A 23944-nucleotide genomic window follows, 5' to 3' on the forward strand; every position below is an offset into this window, starting at 1 on the left:
CGTACGCTACGCTACCCCCAGACACGTCACTGGATGATGAGGATGATGAGGATGAATGGAGGAAAGAAGGATCCCCCCATTCATCCTCACTGGCTGCTTCAGTGTCGAAGGCAATAATAGCGTATGCGTCCGACGCCGAAAACACCCTGGGGGCCATCTTTATACGGGGGTTAGTATATGGGGTATGTAAATGTGTAGTGGTGTAGTGTAGTGTAAAACTTTATTCCACGTAGTGTGGTGTAGTGTAGTGGTTTTTTTACGTGTTTTTTTGACAGTAAGAAAGAATATCCCTACGCCAAGAAAGGAGCTGCTGATAAATGCCGCACTTATGTGCGGCACTTATCAGCAGACAGTGGCGGTAGGATATAGGGGGGAAAAACGCCCCTACGCCAAAAAGGAGGAGTTGCAGATCAGCGGCGCACTTACATGCGATGCTGATCAGCACTCAGCGGCGTTAGGGCGCAAAAAAAGAAAAAAAAATAACTTGGGAAAAAAAAATAAAAAAAATCTTTTTAACCCAAAGCAACTGATCAGTGAATGATATTCACTGATCAGCCACTAGGGGGCAGTAGAGCGACGCTGCCGGAGATTACCGAGGCCCGCCGAAGTCGAGGACCCGAGCGTTTCCGAAGATTTCCGACGCTGGACGACCGAACCCGGAAGTGAAACGAAGAAGACGCGAGGACGGCGCGGACCGCAGATCTTCACTCCGGACGCCCAGATCAGGTGAGTATGGTACACCTGCACCACACACACATCCGACAAAACTGTTTTTTTACAGTTTGATCGCCATAATGGGCCGGCCTATCACGGCGATCGTGGGGGTGGCATCGGCGCCATCTTTCCCCAGTACACTAATGGCGATTGTTGCTATCTCGGACAGCACCAATCGCCATTGCTTTCCGGGTCACCGGGTCACCGATGACCCGGAAAGCTGTTTTTAGCTGCTATATGCTGATCTGTATTGATCAGCATATAGCAGCGATCGTCGGCACGGGAGGGGTTAATCACCCCCCGTGCCGACGAGCAGAGATGGCCTGCTATACATTATAGCAGGCCATCTTCCCCGACCGCTGTGTGTGAACACACAGCGATCGGGGAAACATCGGGCGTAAGTATAAGCCCGTTTGCGTTAAAGCCCGCCCTGCGGGGGCGTATACTTACGCCCGATGTCGTTAAGGGGTTAATAAATCTCCCCTAATATTTTTGCTCAGTATCTTGCTCAGTATTTTGGCACCAATACCAGGAGTGGATTGAAAACACAGAAATACTGAGCAAAAATACTGTGTGTGAACATACCCTCACAGTGTAGTAAGGTTATTTACATCTGTATTGATCTTCAATAGAGAGGATAGGTTTTGGAGTTCTGGGGGGAGTTGGTATATTGAGTTTTCTCACCTTGTGGCATGTTTTGTTTTAATTGTTTTTAATCTTTTTACATCTTAGTTGCTTTCTTGTGCATAATTATTTAAAATAAAGTTATTTTGCTTTGATTATTAATACTGAGTGCAGCTTCTGTAGGTATATGACTTTTTTGTGTGTGTTGTATTTTTGCTAATGCACCTTGTTTTTTCTTTGTTTTTTGTTTGCACAATGAAATTTCTACATTAGTGGTGCCCCCCACTTTTGTGTTATTTTTCCATGTCCATCTGGGTTCACACTACGTATATTTCAGTCAGTATTGTGGTCCTCATATTGCAACCAAAACCAGGAGTGGATTGAAAACACAGAAAGGCTCTGTTCACACAATGGTGAAATTGAGTGAATGGCCGCCATTTAATGGCAAATATTTGCTGTTATTTTAGAACATTGGCTGTTATATTGAAATAATGGCAGTTATTTACTGTTATATGGCGGCCATCCACTCAATTTCAACATTGTGTGAACAGATCCTTTCTGTGTTTTTAATCCACTCCTGGTTTTGGTTGCAATATGAGGACCACAATACTGACTGAAATATACGTAGTGTGAACCCAGCCTAATTAATAACATTCATCTATCTAAGACTACATTTACACATTCCATAAGTTTGTCCATAATTGCGGGTCTGTAAAATTAGGCTAGGTTCACACTACGTTTTTTTTCATCCGTTTTTGCAAAAACAGATGAAAAAGATTGTGTGCATCCGTTTTGATCCGTTTTTCCATTAACTTCCATTATAAAAAAATAAAAGTGATCAGAACGGATCCGTTTTTTTTTTTAACTGACACAAAAGGTTGACTACGTTTTTGTGTATGTTAAAAAACGATCTGTTTTGATCTGTTCTTTTTATAATGGAAGTCAATGGAAAAACGGATCAAAACGGATTCACACAATTGCATCCGTTTTTTTCATCAGTTTTTTGAAAAAACAAACAAAACAAAAAAAAACGGATTGCAAAAATGTTGTGTGAACCCAGCCTTACAGATGGTGTTTTGAGGGAAAAAAAGGACAGAAAAAGTCACGTGAACATAGCCATAGAATAGATTTATTACATAGTCAATGGAGTAAAACAAATAGAAATAACCTTTTAGGGGGGGGGAGTTACACTGACCTTAGTTATATTTTATTTAAATATCTTCTTTTGGTTTATATATGCTTGACCAGTTGCCAGCTTGTGCTTTACGTCTAGATTGCTACATGCTTTGTATTTAGTTGATCGAAGTAAGCAAAATTATTTTCTGTAGTTGCTTTTTTCTTTTCTTTTTTTTTTCTTCATATTTAAATTAAAGCTGTTCACTTTGCTCTTTGTTTTCTTCTTTCTTCCTTCTTGTAGGAGTATTTAGTTTGTATAGTCCATGGTTGGGGAACCTTTGGCCCTCCAGCTGTTGTTAAACTATGATTCCCATCATGCCTGGACAGCCTTTTGGCTGTCTAGGCATGATGGGTATTGTAGTTTTGCTACAGCTGGAGGGTGAAAGGTTCCCCATCCCAGGTAAAGTCTCTGTCCTGAATCTAGTGCCATAGGCATATTGAAATCTTTATTTCTTCCACTAGTGTTGAATTGGCAATCATCTTCTTAATACTTTTCTCTAATCTTTATTCAGAAAGGATCACATTATCAGCTGTATGTTTGGAACATAACACAGCATGCTTGTAAATGTAGTAGTGTAACAAAAATAAGAATAATGATAACATGATGCTGAATAAAAAGTGCCTTTAGCTTAACAATTTTGCTTTCAAATCATCTGGTGCCTGAAAGTGCCTGAAATTTACTTCTATTAAAAAAATCTCAATTCTTTCTGTACTTGTCAGCTGCTGTATGTCCTGCGGGAAGTAGTGTCTTATTTTTAGTCTCTCTTCTGCCACCTCTGTCCATGTCAGGGACTTTCCAGAGCAGTGGCAAATCTTTATAGAAAACCTCTCCTGCTGCCCAGACTGGAAAGAATACAGCACTTCCTGCAGGACATACAAGTATATAAGTATTGCAATGCTTGAGCTTTTTAATAGAAGTAAATTAAGTTAATCTAAATGAATATTTTTATTTATTTATTTTTTCTGAACTACCCATTTAAAGCTAAACACCAAAGGGTCGCATATGGTAATATTTTTTGTGGGGAGATAGGAATTGGTTGTAATTCTATCAGCCAGATAGGTGTGCCATGTTCATTTTCTCTGTGACTATGAAGAAATCAAGACTTCCCCTGGCAAACAGAGTGGCCGCCAAGCAGTGATCTGTTCCTATGAGTAGTTTATCATCAGGGAGGCTTTACAACTAGCAGATGCTATAAAACCCCTTTCAAAGAGACAAACATTATAAATAACATAAACATACCTAAAATATGGCACATTAAACATACAAATGCATTTCCTGTTGGACTATGGGCAAAATAGACAGCAGTGGGATGAAGCATATCCTTTCCTTATCTCTTTATCTTCCAACGTTTAGGAGAGACATAATGCAAAACTCTGTAATTCTTAAACTTTTGCTTACTGTGTGCCTTTGTATGGAATAAACCACCAATGCAAGTTCTTTTCTTACGAAGTCCTGAGTGCTGCAGTCGTTTTGTTATTTGTATAATTCTTAAACTTGCTAGACAGCCAAAGAATGCGTCAGATTTGATTCAGGCTGTCTGATAATCTGGCCCATCTATAGACTGTTTAGTTTAAGGCCTCATGCACATACTGTATCTGTGGCCATTTTTATGTTCAGGAAAATGTTCAGGAATCTTTTCAGGAGGCTTCAGGAAACCATCAGTATTTCCTGACCGTAAAAACTGAAGTGAAAAAACTAAAAAGCCATACTGACATGCTGCAGAGGTGCCCTCCTCCAGCTTTTACCTCTCCCTTCCTGCTCTGCAAGTGTCCGGAACTTTTCATGCTCCCATAGGGTTCTATGGGGCATCCATGTGCATGGGGCCTAAGTTTGCATCTTCTATTTGTTGGTTTATTTTATGCCAAAAATAGATATAGAAAAAGGTGCATTTTTTGTGTATTTAAGCCACACCCTCTTTTCAGTGAGGTCAGATCTTTTGTTGGGCATAGCACAAAAGTGTCTATAAAGTGTTGAATACCATTCATTTAAGCAGGGTATTTGATTTAAGGCCCTATTCCACGGAATGATTATCGTCCGTATTCGGCCGATATCGGCCGCTACGGACGATAATTGTCCCGTGGAATAGAGTGCAACGATCAGCCGACATCGTTTATGTCGGCTGATCGTTGCAGTCGCTTGTTTTCCAACATGTTGAAAAACAAGCGACTGATATAGCAGCGATCTGCTGCCAGCGCTCCGTTGAATAGGAGCATCGGCAGCAGACGCTGCTATATCCTATGGGCTGCCCGGACAATCAGCGATCACCCGGGCAGCCCCCCCGCAGCTCCCCGCCGCCCCCGCCCGCACTCACCCGCTCGCTGCAGCCGCGTTGAATAGCGGCGGCAGCGAGCGGGGAACGAGGAGCAAACGAGCGCTGAGAGCGCTCGTTTGCTCCTCTTAACGACCCGTGAAATAGGCCCTTTAGTTATTTGGTGTACACAGTATGATAATCTCCCCCCATTGTGTCTCCTCTGTAATTGCTAGGATGAAAAGGAATGGGAAAATGAATAACTGCAATTCTAGGGCTATGGCAGAACATTGTATTTCCTAGGATAAAACTCTAAATCTTGAGTAAGGGCCCTATTACACCAACAGATAATCTGACAGATTTTTTGAAGCCAAAGCCAGGAATGGATTTGAAAAGAGGAGAAATCTCAGTCTTACCTTTATTACCTGTTCTCTGTTTATAGTCTATTATATTTCTGGCTTTGGCTCAAAAAAAATCTGTCAGAAAATCAGTCTCCAAATTGTTGGCTTTTTTAGCTTGCAATTTTATTTCTTATAGGGAAACATTGATGGTAAAGTAATGCTGCAGATTAATGCTGCGTTTACACGCAGCATTAATTCGCCCAATTGATCGTTTAACAATTTTGAAGCAATGATTTGGTTTTTATAACAATCAGCGTTTAGATACATAAATCGTTAGAAAAATCGTAAGAAAATTCGTAAGAAAAATCATTATTGCGATTGTTTTTAAGATTGCTTAAGCTCATCTTTTACATAGGGTGAATCTTTGAAAGACTGTTTACACGAAGCGATCTGCGAATTTTTAGCGAACGACAACGAACGATGATTTGAGAGCATGTTGAAAGATCAAAATGAACGATTTTTCGCTCGTCGCTTGATCGTTTGCTGTGTTTACATGGAACGATTATCGCTCAAATGCGATCGTTATTGCGGAAATTCGAACGATAATCGTTCCATGTAAACGCAGCATTAGGCAACCTAATATTCCTTAAACAATACTCATTTGGCCAATAATCGGCACTTGTCAGCGATCAGCCAAAAAGCAGGCAAACACTTGATAACAAATTTATTGTTATCTGCCGCACATCTCTCTGTGTACACAGGGCATGAGCAGCCAATAACAATAAATGTTAATGGCCGCACAAACAATACAGCGATTGCTCATGCGGCCCAGTCACGTGATTATTTGTGTAATGTAAAGGCACTGCAAATGAACGCCAATCTTGTGGATGGTCAAAGATCGCTAAATGTAAGCCAACCCCCGGGGATCATAATAATAATAATAAAAATAAATATTCCAATAAAAAGGCTTTCATTTTTACATATGTGAACATAGCCTTATAGCGACCCTTTTACATGGGCCAATCTATTCCTACATTTTGAACTAATGATCACAAGAATGATTGATTGTTCAAACCACTGCTGCCAATAACTTACATATGGAAATGAAAGAAAACAAATGCTGATTAACTTTCTGTATGGTGGGTGCTGCTTCTTCTTCTTAATTTTTTTTTGGGCTGCTAAGTGCTCTTCTGTTTCTGTTGACTATTTCTGTTGAGATTTTGCCTTTACAAATTGCCTATTCATTTACTTGTTAGATTGTTGCCCTAAGGAGACAAGGTTAATATAATGAGAGATTGTAGTTAAATAGCACTGGACAAGCATTTCAAGGTATCAGATCTATTTTCTGAATTAAGTTCAAGCGTACACGAAAATTAAGAAACTTCTGTCTTGGCACTTAATTATCACAAAGTGACTACGATGTCTCCTTCATAGACTCACCTCTTATTTTCTGTTTAATGCTTTCATTGTGTGAAACTTAGTGCAAAGCAGCATTGAGAGTAGCTGAGAATAAATAGCTTTTTATCTATTGTCTAAAAAAGTGTTTTTCTATCTGGCCTGAATACGTCCAAGCCTGTATACCACCAGAATGTAACACAGCCACATCACAAAGTAATGAGGGAAAGACTTGAGTTCTAATGGACTGAGATCAAGCACTGCTTACAGCCACATATACGACAAATGCCTTGTTCTCCTTCACTGTAGAAGTAGTATGATGCACTTTCAGTATTGTCATTTTAAAAAATGCATGGGGTTTCTTCTCCTTTTTTTCTCTTTTCTAGAATAGCTTTCTCAGATTACACAAATAACAGAATCGGTTGTTATAGAAACCTATGTTTGATTGTATGTGTGGCATTTCCTGCCTTTCATGGGTTCGTCGACATAGAAAGTTTGCAAACTTTAAAAGCACTGGTAAACATTTTTTACTATAACTGTTCGGGTGGCATGGCTATTAGACATGTCCCAGCAAATAAGACAGACCGCTTAGTTTTGGGCCTCTCCCTAATAGAGAAGTCTTGTACTTAGCAGCTGTATACATAGAGAGCAATGTAAGAAATATGTCTTGAGAACTGGATACGCAGTAGCAGCAGGAGAAGCAAACACTACTGCCTCCTCCACCATGGATTCTGAAGTGTGCTCTTAGGGATCATTTTCAGAAGACTCTCTGTAAGAAACATTTACCATTACAATTTAGGTATCCTGTGTAAAAGATTCTGGTTGTTGCAGGTAAACCTTTGTTATACTGCCAGATCCTGGGTGTCATTCGGGCACGTTCCTGCAGCCGGTACCACTGTATAGGCCCCAGGAACATTATCCTTTTAAATTAAATGGCGGGCACCATTAGCTGTGCCCGCAAATCAATTAACCATTGACCACAATGTAAAATACGGCCGCCAGCCATACTTTACATTGTGTGAACAGCTACTGAACAGACGTAAAATAACTCTAGCAAGTAGGAAGGATATAACTCACCATGCTTTATTGGAAACCATGGCAGGGCATACAAGTGCTTTCAAAGATAATAGCAACAGCCGTTTCACTTGTGGAGCGCTTCTTCTGAGCTTCTTTAGAGCAGGATATATGCACTCCAATTAAGCCTTGTGGAGAGCGCTATGCCCGTTCCGATACTCTGTTATATACATAGATGTAAAATAACGATGACGGCACACTGCATCTGTCCTTTTCTTAATAACACTGTGTGAACTTAGACTGCAATTTAATACATGTATCAGGAGAGCCATCACTTTGACAGTGTATCCTGCCGCACTAGTGAAATGATAGGTACAATGCAAGCACATTTAGGGCACGCAAAACCTGTGCCTCTTTTGCAAAGGCCACAAATTTAAAAAGTTTCTAAAACTTCTAGCAAATATGGAACACGTCATGTAAGTTTTTGGGCACAAGTTGCACCAAAAAGCTGGCAAATTTGCCACAGTAAATCTGGGCCTTTTTGTGCTATTTTGATATCCTGCTCAGTGACTGATAACTTTCTATGTGCACACTTATAATAAGAAATGTGTCAATCACTGAGTAGGACTGTCTACTTAAATGCTTAGCCCAGAATGAGTAGAGATTCACATGACTAAATGACAATTAAGGGGCATTTACATAGTAGTGCAATAAAGAAGTGCTAGGGACCGGAATCACAGAACTCCCTGTATCATGATTCATTATGATGCCAGGAGCTCCAAAAATTTTTGCACTACTGTACTGACACGTTCCGTAGCACATCTTGCGTGCACAGACCATAATCATGAATGTCCCCTTATTCTGAAATCACGTCCCTCCCCATGTCCCCATTACAAATAGCCATGCTATGTTGTCAGAAACATTGTGCAGCCATTGAGAAATGCAAGGGGGCATGGTGTCTAATGCATGCAGGGACCGCAATATGGAGACTGAACTGTACAACAGAGTATACGTCAGTACTGGGTAGTAAGTCATTGTTGAAGTTGGAAACATGCACTGCTACCACACAGGTTGATCATTGACCTAGTGATGTGATGTATGTGTACCAGAAATTGCACAGTTTACAATGCAATCAGTAGTAAATTTCTGTGTAGCTAATGGGCGGGCCCTTAGAGTAGCTTAGTGCAGTTCAGTTCTAGTAAGAATGTCTCTTAAATGATTGCATATCTGTTATATGAACCTTGTAACGTATACATAATAGAACATATTCAAGGGAGTGGCAAACTATTACATTTTACCAAGTATAATTTTGCATAAGATTTTCAGTGCATAATACACAAAGCAAACTAAACTTCTTGCATACCAAATTACAACTTGCAGCAGCTGAGCCAAACTGTAATATTTGACATCATGCCAAGCAGCATGTTCATTTTCCAGTGCCATGACACTGCACATTCTAGAATTCACTCAACAATGGGTGGTGGGTCTCAGGATATGTGTATACGCCTGCTTCTTATCTCTTTAGAATATCTGCTTTCTGCATATTTTCGGAGACAATTTAAATTGTTTAACCACATAAGCCCTATGATTTGTCTGGCTGGGTTAAAGCATTAAAGGGAACCAATCGTCAGTAGTATTTTGCCTATAATGCTGTAAGCAGCTCCTAATAGAGCTGCTAAGGCTCTCCCTTTGTGTGCGGTGTTTGGTATGGCTATATGCAGCAAAACATTCCTTTAATCTGGGGCGCACTTCAGGGTAAGAACTAGTCATCTGGGCGGAGACCAGGCCATAACTAGTCACGGCTCTCTGCCTGTCAACATGCTCGGCAGGGATGATTAACAGGCAAAAAGGCTTTCTAGAAACCTCTGAGTTTTTGACAAAATGTGTTAAACTGTGATATTTCTTAAAGGGGTTATCCAGGATTTAAAAAACATATAGCTACCTTATAGCAAAAACAGCCCACTCCTGTCCTCAGGTTGTGTTGTATTATAGCTCAGCTCTATTCACTTCAATGGAACTGAGCTTCAAAACCACACCCATACTACGGACAGGAGAGTAGCTGTTTCTGAAAAAAAGCAGACATGTTTTTGCAAGCCTAGATAACACTTTTAATTGGTGTTTCACTTAAGATAGTAACCAAGAGTGTAAGTTTTTAAAAATACCTTCACCAATGTCCCAGGTAAAATATTGTAATCAATAGGGATTGCATAATTTAGATGTTTATTCAACACCCCCGTTACAAGGCCTTTGTGCCAGCCATAGTAAATCTACTAATAGAGTCTACCTCAGGCAGAGCACTCGGTATCAGAGTACTGATCTAACAGGTTTATGCAATGCCAAAGCATTGTAGGGATCAGTGTGAGCAATCTAGTCAGATTGCTAGTAGATTAGTTTAAAAAAATCTAAATCACCCCTTTTTCCATTTTGTAAATAAAAAAGTCAAAATCCCCCCCAAAAGTTAAATATTTAAAAAAGTTAAATATCACTAAACTTAAAAGAAAATGCTCCAGCAAGGTGAACTTTTTACAAAAAAAAAAAAAAGGAAAGAAAGAAACGCCACAATGCTGATTTTTGGTCATGACACATCCCAGAAAAAAAATTGCATAAAAAGCAAACAGAAACTCTTATCTATCCTAAATTAGTAGTGATAAAAACCTACAGATTATTATGCAAAAAGTAAGGCCTCACACTGCTTCATAGGTGGAAAAATAAAGATGTTATCAGGATTAGGCTGGGTTCAAACTACATTTTTGCAATCTATTTTTGCAAAAAATGGATGAAAAACAGATGGGAAAAGGGATGCATTTGCGTGCATATGTTTTGATCCGTTTTTCCATTGACTTTCATTATTTAAAAAAAAACACACAGATCAAAAGGCATCCTTTTTTTACTGTACACATTTTTGTGTATGTTAAAAAAACGGATTTGCTTTGATCCCTTTTTTTATAATGGAAGTCAACGGGACATAAATGATTCTGGTTTTTTATCAGTTTTTTGCAAAAACATATTGCAAAATCATAGTGTGAAGCCAGCCTTATAATAGGGCGATATTTAAGCCTTTTTATTTTTATTTTTACGTTAGATTTTTTAAAAAGTAGTAAATAAAACAAACATTATAAAAAATGAGTATCGCTGTAATTATACTGACCCATTGTCAGGAATGTCCAGTAGCCTGTTGTAAACTGGGCCTGGTGTTTGCTTTTGTGTGCCACACCCGATTGTCTCTCAGCTTCTGGCAATGCAGGAGTTAAGCTGAGAAGCTGCTGACTTGATTCTGCAGCTATGTTGTCTGTGTGATTGACTGGTTTCTCTGCCTGTCTGCAAGCTGGAAGATCAGAGCGCCGGTCCAATGGGGATCCAGACCGGGCTCTTGGTCGGCATAAAACAAAGCTAAGGCAGTGTCCCAGTGCTGTCTATTTAGGTTCATACCCAGATCCCAGCTCCCCCTGTTTATTCCTGCGATCCCCGTCCTAACTCTCTCTGCTTGCTCAACTTTGTTACCTGACCTCTTGCTTGACTTTTTGACTATCCGATTGTTACCTGATTTTGTACTACGCTGCCCGTTTTGTTCTGACCTTGCTTGTTTGACTATCCGCTATTGTGTTTGTTTGTTTGTTTGTCTTGTTCTGTGTGCACGTATTTAGTACAGGGAACGTCTTCATGGTTGTCCACGGCCGCCTAGGGCCGTTTGAGGCAAGTAGGTAGGGACAGTGGGTGGGTTCAACATCAGGGCTCACTGTTGTGTCTTGACCCTGCCTCCCCTGTCCTGACACATGTCAGACAATGTATGGCGTATATATGGAACGGGCGTTGTTAAACTGCTGGGTGGCGTTCGGCACGTTCCTGCAGTCGATACTGCTGCAGGAACTTTTTTTTTTTTTTTTTTTTACTATTGACTTGCTGGCACCGTTGGGTGTGCCTGCAAATCAAATAACCATTCACTACAAAGTGAAGTACGACCGCTGGCCGCACTTTACATTGTGTGAACAGCCATTGTTTGCGGACGCTGTTCACTGATAATAATAGGCATGTTCAATATTTTAAGGCCTGTTTTAAAGAACACAACGGGTGGCATTGCATTGAATTCAATGCAATGCCGCCCTTGCAGAAAAGAACAGATGCCAATTTTATTACAATGACTGTCTGTTCTTTTATTAAAAATAATTAAGTGTGCACATAGCCATATACTGTAATGTTGCCATGTTAGTTATGATACTCAGTGAAGGGGAAACTGTATCTTGTATCTGTTGTCATGTATACAGGCAGAGTTTAAAGGGGTTATCCAGTGCTACAAAAACATGCCCACTTTCTTCCAGGGACAGCACCACTCTTATCTCCAGTTTGGGTGGGGGTTTGCAATTTAGGGTTCCTTTACACACACAGATTATCTGACAGATTATTGAAGCCAAAGCCAGGAATTGATTTTAGAAAAGGAGCAATCTCAGTCTTTACTTTATGGCCTGTTCCCTGTATATAGTCTGTTCCTGGCTTTGGCTTCAACAATCTGTCAGATAAATCTCTCTGTGTAAAGGCACCCTTAGTTCCATTGAATTGAATGGAGCTTAACTGCAAACCACACCTGAACTGGAGACAAGAGTGGTGCTGTCTCTAGAAGAAACGGCCATGTTTTTGTAGCACGTAATAACCCCTTTAAAGCAAACCAATCAATCAGATTTTCCGGGTAGCGCTACTATCAGCACCCAGAAGATCTGCTAAAATGCCGCCTCACCATGTGTCCTGTGTCTTCTGGAATAGCTTTAAACTGGCTTCTAACTGGCCTCTTTTCCTGTCAATCATCCTGCAGAGTGCGCTGATAGGCAGAGAGCCATGACAAGTCACGGCCCAGATGACTAGTCCCTGGCTCTCTGCATTTCTCGTGCACTGGAATAAAAGGCTTTGTTTTAACAACTAAAGCTTCTCCAAAAGACACAGGAAACATGGTGAGCGAGTGTTTTAGGAGATCTTCCGGGCGCTGCTAGGAGCGTTACCCGGAATATCTGGGTGATTGGTTTGCTATAAAGCGTACCTGCCAGCACATCCGCTGACCTAGTTGGCGCACAATTTCACTCTGTGGGTGGAAGTTCAGGTATTCATGCCCTCCCCATTCTAATCAAATTGGGGTTGCGCATATTTCCATCATGGGGTGTTCGTAGTCATGGATACTTGAACTTCTGCCCACAAAGTGAAATTTACCACCAAAGGGGTCAACGGACGTGCTGACAGGTACATTTTAAGAATGCCATCTTCCACTGCATCACTTGAGAAATGTGAACAAAGAATAATTACTTTATGCACTAAACATTGAAACTCTTTAGGAGATGACTAAGAGAAAAGCCCCCTTGAAGCAATGATATGTCATCTGCTCTTCAGATCTAATTACTTTGGTAATTCCCTCTTGGTGTAATCCCTCCTTTTACTTTCTGAAAACATATTTAACATACATTTTTCTTCTGTTTTTTTTTTTTTTTTTAAATTCATAATTTCAATTCACTTTTTTGCCAAAGCTTTTTGGGATATTTTGATTTTCACTTAAGCCTCTAAAGGTTGGATTTTACATCACATATTAGACGTATTACATGCGCATTCTTACATCCATATTAGAGATGCATGTCCTGGCCTGACTTTTTTTTTTTTTTTATTTTTTTTTTATTTTTTGGGTGGGGGAGATATGTTCTTAGGTATGCAAGTTACAGTGTTTTTTTGTTATGATTAGAGCCACGGGTTCGGCATGTGACCAGCGGCTCTATTCATTCCAATGGAGCAGCCAGAAAGAGTCGAGTAGGCTGAAAAATGCTTACTCGGCTCTTTCTGAGGGCTCCATAGGAATGTATTGAGCCATGGGTCACATGCTGTACCTGTGGCTCTACTCATAACGCAGGAGTCGGGGGCTCGATATGGAGATTGGCGGCGGTACAGAGGTCAATCTCTTTCTTGTCCCCTAGCTTGTGGATGGAGGACAAGTGAATTTTCCTTGGTCAACCTCTTTAAGAGTTCTTGTGGAGCCCATGCCCCAAAGGCCCAGAGGTTTTTAGGCAGCATAAAGGGGGGGCTGGGTACACAATGTTAGGTTTTAATGCTATTGCTGATCCATGCTGATTGCTGTATGAGTACAGTTATTTCTTGTGAAATGATGCCAGTCTCAGCTCTGACCTTTGTTTTCAATGTATTTTCACTTCTGAATGGCATTGAGAAGCATTGTGAAATTAACCACACTTACTGTACAAATTGCAGTTGCTGTTAAGTACATAATTGCAGCTGCAAATAGTGTATTGTAGCCAAGTGTGTCTTAGATCAACACAGTACCTGTCAATATGAAGCTAGACATACATTACCAGTTTTATTCAGCTGTTCTGATGATTATGTGTAGGCGTTCATCGCGGATGGTGCAGGTTGCTAACATCGTTGCACTGGGTTTGAGTGAAAAATAAAATGATTTTTGCAAAAAAGGCTCTACAGGTTATACATAGAGCGTAGTTTTGTGTACAGCCCTAAGATGGCAGGTGAATATGATCCAAACAGTTTTCAATCACTACATTCGCTCTGTCCTAACATAATACTTCCCATTCTAATTTTCGGTGAAATCAAGTTTAGACTTTTTTTTTTTTTTTTTTAATCTTTGCAACTCCTTTACATACACGTGTCCACCCTCACTCTTCCTTGAATTTAGTCCAGTTTCTCTTGATACAAATTCAATGCAATATTGTGACACGCTAGCAAAGGCTGCAATTCACATCACAGCCATTGGGTAGCAACTCAAAAGTATTATGTAAACCCATAGAAAATGAGAGGACACAGGATTGCAGCAGATTTTGCTGGGGAACTTGCAGATCCTTTAAATCCGCTGCAGATCCTTTATGCGTGAAGCTGTCCTACGGTTTGGTTTGGACAAAGCCAAAACTTTGTTCCAAACTATGGCGAACCTGCCGAAGCAAACTTTTGAAAAGTTTGCCTATCTCTAGGTATCAGCTGTTTACTACAGCTAGTACTCTTCTGCAAAGGCCATCATAAGAGATAACTCTGATCCTGGCCATTTCATTTGTCACCTAATTAGCTTTTTCTATGTGGCATAATCAGGAGGTGCTGTGATGTTGCCATGGCAGCGAGAGGTACCTCTCTCCTCTGTTCAGTGGCGTAGCTACCATGGAGGCAGGCCACTCTTCGCCAGGGGACCCAGTTGCTATGGGGCTTGTGTGGCAGGGGAACCCGGGCCCCCCAGGAAAGCGTGGTCTGCCTCCATGGAAGCTACAGCTCACAGCACCCACATCCAGTGTCATTAGGGCCCCACCTCCTAATCTAATTACCTGTATTTGTGCTGACGCAGGGACCAAGGCCCCACCCACCAGCCAGGGGCCCCCTGCAGAGCGGGACTGCAGTAATTTCTTTACAATGCTCCCCTGACTTCAGACAGACTCTGCCCCTCCTCTCCTACCTGTGCTGCTCTCTGCATGTATCCAGCAGCCAGGGCCTCTTCAGTCATGTGGTTTGTATCCGACATGCAGAGCAGTCGAAGAAACAGAGATGGGCGGGGGAGGACAGTCCATAGGCAAAGAATTGGAGAAACAGGAAATTTACAGCCCTGTCCCCTGCTCACCCCTCTAGTCGTTCTCTGGTTACATGTATAGCTAGGCTGCTGCTGTCCTGGACTGCATCTTTGTCTACACTACTTCAGTATTTGTGTAGGTAAGTGTGTGCATGTGATGTGTGTTCAATTTGTATTGATTCATATTATTTGTGTTTATTGTGTATACAGCTACATTCTATGTCATAGGTGTGTGTAGTATGTATATTTTGTATATATGTGTGTGCAGTATGCATGTCATGAGCATATATGGGTGCTATATGCATGTCTTGTGTGTATTTGTGTGTGTGTGAGAGTAGTTTCTAATCGTCATGTGTATATAAGTGTGTAGTATTCATGTCGTGTATGTTCAGTATACATGCCATGGAAGTGTAATATGTGTATACATGTGTGTAGTATGCATGTTATGTGTATATGTGTGGGAAGTGTAATATGTGTATATGTGTGTGCAGTATGCATGTCATGTGTATGTGTGTGGGAAGTGTAATACTGTATGTGTATATGTGAGTGCAGTATGCATGTCATGTGTATGTATGTGTGTACTATTAAGTCATATATATACAGTATGTGTGTGTGAAGTATGTATGTTGTGATGTGTGTGTGTGTGTGTGTGTAGTATCCAGTCAGTAGAGCTACTGATCAGTGGAGCAATCTGCCTCCCTTGCCCCTTTTAAGTAATGTTCATTCTACACTAGATGCCCCCCCCCATGCAAAGTGATTCCACTGTAAATTATAACAAGGAATATTAATAATAATCATAACTTACAAAGTAAGTGGAGCAGTAGCAAAAGAATGGTAACAAAAAACTTTGCACACACATTTTATGACTTTTTCCCTCTGTGCTGCTCATGCCAAGGGGATGGGTAGGGGGCATGTGGAGGTTGTGTGGTTGAATAAGACTTAAGAATTGGAACAACAAGAAATGGGTATCACAGTAAAGGCTGAGTACAACTTAAAGAAGCACTCCCACAAATACTTTTAGCGCACCCCGGCCAACCCAACTCCACCCCCCACCTGCGCTGCAGTATGAACGCTTTTTCTGTGGTGCAGTGTTATTTTGGACCTATTCTCCTTTTTCAGAGTCCCATAGTCAGAGTTTTTTATGCACTGCTATAAGAGCATTCTCATAGAAATGCATTGAAGACCCTGATTTCTGGTCTTCAAAAACACAGGAGAATGAAGAGGGTCAGAAGAGCAGCGACATCAGCACCAGTGGGATTTGAGCGGCGCTCTAGCTTTGGAATAACACTGTGGGAAAGAATCCATCACAGGTGGGAATGCATGCCATACTTCAGTGGGAAGGGGGTTGAGGCAACCTTTAAACTTAAACTTTAAAATCAATAAATACGGTAACTTTATTTAAATAAAACCATCAATAACAGGTCCATCTTCACCAGCTCAGACCTCACAATAACATATAAAGATAAAAGCCTTTTTTTTTCAAAATTGCTTTACCCCACAGCGTAATAAACATAAGCAAACAAAAAACATCTGAGGGAGGGTGGTCGGCTGCTCTTTAATTCTTCTTGCAATCCTGAAGTGCTCGGGCAAACAGACCCAGTTTGTCTGGCAACCAGAAATTTCATAATACTCTGCCAGGACCTCCCTAAGGGCGAGCCCCCCTATCACAATCCTGTATCAGGAACATCTTACCCCAGATACCAGCTCACTACAGGACAGCTCCTTAACCAATCCCTTGCCTATATTCCTGGAGAAAGTCCCTACTCAGAGCAGGAAAGCTGAAGGCTAGCTCCCCCTATCAGAAGCCTGTATCTGCGGGAGAACAACCAACGTTTTCCCCCATATACTGGACTATTATTGGCCATTTTATGAACCATTCCCTAGCCTGCTCCCCTGAGGAAAGTCTGTACTCAGGAAACAATTAACCCTTGCACTGCTGCCTGTCTGCTGCATATTCCTTCATGTTAATCCCTCCATAATGGTCCCGGGTTAACCAGAGCTGTGGCCATTGCTGCCATGTTACAGTTTCTGACGGAGCTATTTAAATTTGTTTGGGTCACACAGCAATTGGAGAAGTGGATTGTTCAGTAAATTACCATATCTGGATTTGCAGGTTTTCTTCATTAGTATAGGCCAGTGCATAATAGAGCAGAAAGAGAATGTAATGCTGCATGCTTCAGCGAGGCTTGGAGTATCCCATACACTGGCTTGTTTCTATGGTGATTTCCCAGACATAGAGGGCAAGGATGTTTCTAAGGTTTATGAAAAAAAAAATGGTTGAAGGCAACTTTCCAGGAGATATTCTTAGTAAAGGTCATCGGGACCATAGTAATAGGTATATTGATGGTCTCTAAATAACTAGAAAGATAATAACACAAATGTACAATGTCTTCTATAGTTACTCTGTAACTAACCTTTATTGTTTTATGTGGCACTTTTAGGCATTGTATAGCATGACCTCCTAAAATACATTAAGAAACAGGAAAAAAAAATGGAGCTAAAGCAATAGAGAGTGCTTGATTAAATAACATGAAAGGAGCTTGGTCTGTACGACTGTATATTTTAGAGGTTAAATTAATTGATGTACAGGGCTGGAGGCTCAGCGCTGTACGTCAATCAGTTAAGATAGGGGATGTGGAATGGAGGAGGCGTGCATGCTGTGGCTCAGCGTCACTTCTGTAGTACCTCAACTTCCAAGGATAAATGCAATTTTTTAACTCTGCAAATGGCCATGAGTAAAGACATAGGCAGCAGAAAGCTGGGATCTACCATGATTGTGCCTTCTGTTGCACGTACACGTCAGCAGTCTGCCCAGATGGGATGCCAACATATACAAACATGGACAGACTTAGGCCCCAGTGACTTCAATGGCCTGAACATAGTTTAGTTCCTTTCCACATTTATGTCTGTACAGTAATGTGTGGTCTGCTGCACTGTTCACTTTTAGATCATATACTAATACATATGGGAAATTACCTAAAGAGCAACACTGTTAACTGACTACATTCAAGTCATTGAAGTCAATGGGGCCTGTGCCTGCCCATTCTTGGATATGTTAATATCCCATTTTGACAGGTTGCTGATATGGAGTATATGTGCCATGTGGTATGAACAACAGCTTGAGGCAGGATTATGTGAAAATAACTGAATGTCTACATGCCACGAGGAAAAAGTTATGAGGAACAACGCCTAGGGCCCTTTAAGTAGGATTGTACTTGTGGTTATTTTCAATTATTTTAAATAATTTTTAATAATAACTGCAGCCAAACTATTAAAGTGTGAGTGTGATGTATGTGTTTGATTTTGGAGAGTGGTTGGTGGGTCCTAACTTTGGCTAATAGTGGGTTTATGCTTGCTGGAGTCCAAGCAACATTGTCCTTTCTCAACCCCTGCGGCGAAAATGTATCTACAGATTATATGCAAGTCACAAACAGACTAGTGACTAATTGTGCTCTACATTTATGGGTCAAGGACTCTGGTAAGTAAGCGATTTCTTTCCTCTTCTTATTTGTCACATTTCACGTGTCATTGCAAACTCCTAATGCAATGCACAATAAGGCTTCCCATTAAGCAGGCAGCAATTCATAATTGGCATTCACTATCTCACAGCTGGTCAAGTCCTAATGTCTCACCCTGTTACCCATGCTTTTTAGCAAAGAACCAAAAAGTAGCATACAACTCTAAATTTGCTGTCTTTGTGTGGTTATTTGCTAGACTGCAAACAGACGTCTGAAGACTGTACACTGCCATTAAGAGCTATTAAGATTTCACAGAACCGAGAATTCCAGGCTTAGTATTGTGAAGAATTATACATAATTACTTTATCGCCTGAATGGGTCAAAAATAGTATGAAATTGTATGCAGCTATTGACATTTTCGCTTTTCAAGTTGCTCCTGCTGCGTTTTTAACCACACAAACGTTTGTATTTGATAGTGTGACAGCAAGACATTTTAAAATAATCCTTTGGTCAATTTGTAGAGTAAAGAACATGTTTAGTGAAAGCTGTGACAAATGGCTTTTAGCATGAAAGAGGGATAAAACCATAGAACTTGCTGCAATACCCCTACTCTATGTCAGAAGGCTTCATAAAGTGCATTTGAGGATTCACTTATTGTCTCTTGTACTGTTTAAAATGCCGTATTTGCTTCTCTGGTTATCCTGTTTCTGGTTCTGTTACTCCTGGTTCTAAGTCTGACCCTGTTTTTTTGTTTTGTTATTGAATTGTTCCTTCTGTTACCTCCTGGCACTGACCTTTAATTGTTTAATTTGTAATAATGTTTAATTTGGTGTACATCACTACTTGTAAACCTAAGAAACATATAGGGGGAGATTTATCAAACATGGTGTAAATTGAAACTGGCTCAGTTGCCCCTAGCAACCAATCCACCTTTCATTCCTCACAATGAAACGGAAAATGAAAGGTGGAATCTGATTGGTTGCTATTGGCAACTGAGCCAGTTTCACTTTACACCATGTTTGATAAATCTCCCCCATAATCTTTATTAAAGGGGTTGTTCAGGCTTAGTAAAACATGGCCACTTTCTTTCAGAAACGATACCTCTCCAGGCCCCAGTTTGGGTTCGGTTTTGCAGCTCAGTTCCATTGAACCAGGGACAGTGGTGGCGCTGTCTTTGCAAGAAAGTAGCTGTGCCTTTATAAATCCTGGATAACTTCTTTAAAGTGACTGTACCATACAGGGCCGATTCTGGGGTCTCTGCCGCCTGAGTGATGGCTGACATGCACCCGCACCCCCCCCCCCCCTAACCAGCCGCTCACCTGTCCCACGCCGCAGCCGGCCCGCGCTCTCCGCTGTTTCCACATCCCGTCAGGTCCCACGACGTCACCCTGCAGCTGTCACGGACCTCCCGGCTGTGGTGGGTGAGTGGGGCGATCGGCCCCGCGCGACCCAATCATCCCAACGCGTCCCCTATGACCCCGGGCATTCACCACAACATGGAGGTCGATGACAGCTGCAGGGTGACGTTGCTGGACCTGACTGGATGTGGAGACAGCGGAGAGCGCGGGCGACGGGACAGGTGAGCGGCCGCTGTCATTTTTGTTAAGTGATACTTAACAAAAATGACAGCGGGGGGACATAATGCCGCCCCCTGCCGGACCGCAAAGTCTGCCGCCTGAGGCGGAAGGCTTATTCCGCCTCATGGCAGAAGCGGGCCTGGTACCACCAGGCTGAAGCACTGGAGGGGAACAAACTCCAGCCCCTCCATGACGTGGTTCCATTAGAATCAATGGAACCCTATCATAGAGGGGCAGAGGTTTCCTCCCACTAAGGGTGGGTCGGCCCTCCTCCAGTGCTTCAGCCTGGGCCTGGTGGTACAGTCACTTTAAGTCCAACTCTCTAGAGACCCACTGTGATCACGAGATGGGCGATGCAAGCGGCAGCTGTGAGATTCATTCACTCCATTCTCATTCAACTAATTTGACTATAAAGGAGCAGTCAGATTTTGACAGCTAGAAAGTAAAGTGCAGTTACCGTGCACTTTGACTATATCTTGTGGGTCTTATGAGGTCTGATGATATGTCAAAAGAGTTGTGACTGGTTGCTATGGTCAGTTTATACCAGTGCGCTTTTTTTTGCCTGTAGTATTTTTTTATATGTAAGGAGAAGATCTAAAGTGATGAGTATAAAGTATAAAAAGAATACTCTTCGCTTCAGTTAACATAACACAGTACGAAGAACCATAATAAATAAATTGAAATAAGCACAAATAATATTTGACTATAATATTAAATTGCATAAAAGCGCACAATAAAAATGGCTACTCTGTTAATCCAGTGACCTTGAGCGCAGTGTCATCATTTTATAGAATGTTTTGTTTCATGTTGTATGAATGTCGATTTTTTAAAAGATGTTAAGTTGTCACTTTGATGTTTTCAATGCATGAAAGATTTCAGTTCTTTTTGTTCCTTTCATCTGTGAAAAGCTGGGAAAAAATCTGTACTTCAGATTCTTGTCTTACACCCATTTGGTGCCTAATTCTTTAACACAGTGATTTAAGTTGTTAAAGTGTATTCACATATTAACCAGAGAGAGGCGAGAAGGAGGCTATGGGCTGTTCAGTGTTAGCAACACAGGTTCAGACACAATGGAAAATTTCTCCAGACACAAAAAGGACTTGGAGATGCATGTTATGTCTGGAACAGCAATATTGAATAGCACTGCTCTGCAGACACGCAACATTACCTTTTCAATGAATCATAGCTATACAAATGCAATTAGACTTGGAAATACTTGTTGCCATGAAGATACATTTTATTTTGAGTGTGATATTCATTCTATCTATCTATCTATCTATCTATCTATCTATCTATCTATCTATCTATCTATCTAACTATCTATCTAACTATCTAGCTATAGCCATAGCAGTTGTTATGGGGCCATTAGATTGAGGTCTTATTGTGTCTTATTATGTCAACAAGGGACCCTATACCTTTTAGGCTGGTTTATAATGCTATTATGCTGTATCTTTCATTGGTATCCTTTTCTGATGGAATTCCCTAATATAACAAGACTCAATAGCATGGTCTGCTGCGCTAGTAGGTCATGTTAAATTAGCATATACCAGTGACTAGATGACTCCTTTTGGGCTATTGAAATGAACAGCAGCCACTGTTACATGCCGCAGTATATGTCCGTAATCATGTTCATTTCAGGATGCTGATGGATACCTATGGTAGACAACATAGACAAAGTGTGAACGGGCTGACTATTAACAGGCAGGACCGCTCACTGGTGATAATTGGCTAGTGATCAGCCGAAAAATGAGAACTCTCGCATTCATTTACTGATCACAACTTCTGTGTTGGCTTTTAAATCATTGTTAGTTGCCCACACATCTGCCCGTGTAAACGGGAATGTGCAGGTGACTATCATGACGTTAATAGGCTTCACGAACAATCCAAGGGTCATTCATGCGGAACCAGCTGCATAATTGAGCCCTGTAATGGCTCTGCAGAAGAGCGCCAATCAGTGTCTCATTGCTTTACAGAAACCCTTTTACACTGTATGGCAGATAGTCTGACTTTGTTTTTTTGTTTTAATAATCTTTCTGTTAGAGACATTGTAGCAATATAAAGCCTTGCAAACCAAGTACCGACTGTAACATTGCATTTATGGATATTATACTGATGATGATGATGATGATAATGACGATGATAATAATAATAATAATAATAATATATTTTTCAGTAAAAGGTCAAGAAAGTCGAACCATGTTTCAGAAATAGCCAGAGAAGATGATGCTGTGGACATTAAGAATGCTGGTCTTAAGAGTTAATATTCTGGTAAGAAAACTTAGCACTATAGTAACCAAATACTGTTCTGTGTTTAAAGTAATGTTCCTGAATAACAGTGAAATACAAAGTCTGAATAATACTGATATACTGTACAATGACTGCACTTTTAGATTTGTGGTGGTCAGACATCAGAGTGCAGGGCTAGGTGAGGTATCAGTGGCTAAAATGCCCTTTATGATTGCACAGGTCACACACCACCAAAACCAGCCCTGCTCCTATAAATGATACTTTAAAGTTTGGTGTCTGTTTTTATTTATTTTATTTTTTTTATTGAGCTTTTTTTTATTGAGCTGTCATGTTAGCCTTTATTAAAAAGTAAGGAGGGGGGAGGTGGAAAAAAAAAATAAAAAGCTGTACTTACCTGTCCACATGCCCCCGCAGTGCATCATCACCAGCTTACTGACATTACAATCCAGTTTTTTCCTAGTTCCTGTCTCATCACAACCTGGCAGGAACTAGCTGCTTAGCCAGTCAGTGACTGCAGAGGTGTTCTGACTCAGTCACTTACTCGCTGAGTGGGTTTTTCTGAGCTTGGTAAGGACATTGTAGGATCAGGAGCTACAGGAGGCCGGCAGGTGACCGTGAGCGGTGACACAGTGCTGTGGGGGAACGGTGACAGGTTAGTATATCTTCTTTATTATGCACAAGCCTAGAGGACATAAATGGCTGCACATCGCACCCATGGTTGATACGAAAGCTTGTTCAGCTACATTAAAAACCAACATCAGAAGTTAGTATATAATTTGATCAAACCATATTGCCTCATGTGCCAGGAGCAGGTCTTCTGATACACATGAGTCCCTACGCTAAACAACACTGTGCCGGTCAGTGGACGCAAACCCCACCACCCCCTGCCCGTCCTTGATTTTTACATTTTGTCGGAGTTCTCTTTAAATAGATCTCTCCCTGTTTGGGTATATAGAAAACAAACTGCTTCATGTGTAGATCTCACTGATGTCAAAAATGATCTACTTACCTCGTGGGGTCATGCTAGGAGCAAAACACCCAGTAGCACCCTTTTTTTTTTATCACAGATCACCAAGAGCTGCCTGTGGTCCTCACTGGCTGGCTTAGTTGTCCATTTGTCCGTTGTTGTGCTCACTATATGATATGTGTATATATAAGTATTAAGCACCCTGATAACTTGAAACTTGATGAATTTAGATTTCTTTTAACAAAAGAAAAAGAATTGAGTAAATGTAATGTATCTTGAATATCAGCACCACCACCATATCCACAAACTATATGACCACAAGAAGCTACAAGCTTAATGCACTTTGCCTTCAAGACAACATACTATACAGCAAAAAAGAGATATTCCCACTTGTTGTGACCTAACAAGAAATGACTTGTATGTGGGCGCCCTATTAGAGTACTTTAAGGGTATTCACACACATAACAGATTCACAGCAGATTTCATGCTGTGAGTTTGCAGCAAAATCCGCCGCAGGTAATGTATGCTCTGGGCGAGGGCGGGTTAAAGGGGCCGGCATTTACATACTCGCAGCAGAATGAAAATTCTGCTGCGGTATGTAACCCTATTCAAAATCACAGAGTGAAATCCGCTATGAATTTG

General features: G+C 41.1%; 1 protein-coding gene across 11 annotated transcripts in view; it reads left to right on the forward strand.

The window, feature by feature from the left end:
• Positions 1 to 23944, forward strand: part of ATXN1 (ataxin 1) — a 292957-nt gene that overhangs the window by 101547 nt on the left and 167466 nt on the right. For 9 of the 11 annotated variants that reach the window (XR_011361664.1, XM_069957984.1, XM_069957977.1 and 6 more), the window contains one exon: positions 22262 to 22356. The gene's annotated coding sequence lies outside the window, so the exon portion shown is untranslated. Of the gene's footprint in view, positions 1 to 14678; positions 15194 to 22261; positions 22357 to 23944 lie in introns of those variants that run through there. The other 2 variants (XM_069957983.1, XM_069957987.1) reach the window with 2 other exon arrangements.

Source organism: Dendropsophus ebraccatus, chromosome 2, assembly GCF_027789765.1.
Source record: "Dendropsophus ebraccatus isolate aDenEbr1 chromosome 2, aDenEbr1.pat, whole genome shotgun sequence".
NCBI classification, from domain to species: domain Eukaryota; kingdom Metazoa; phylum Chordata; class Amphibia; order Anura; family Hylidae; genus Dendropsophus; species Dendropsophus ebraccatus.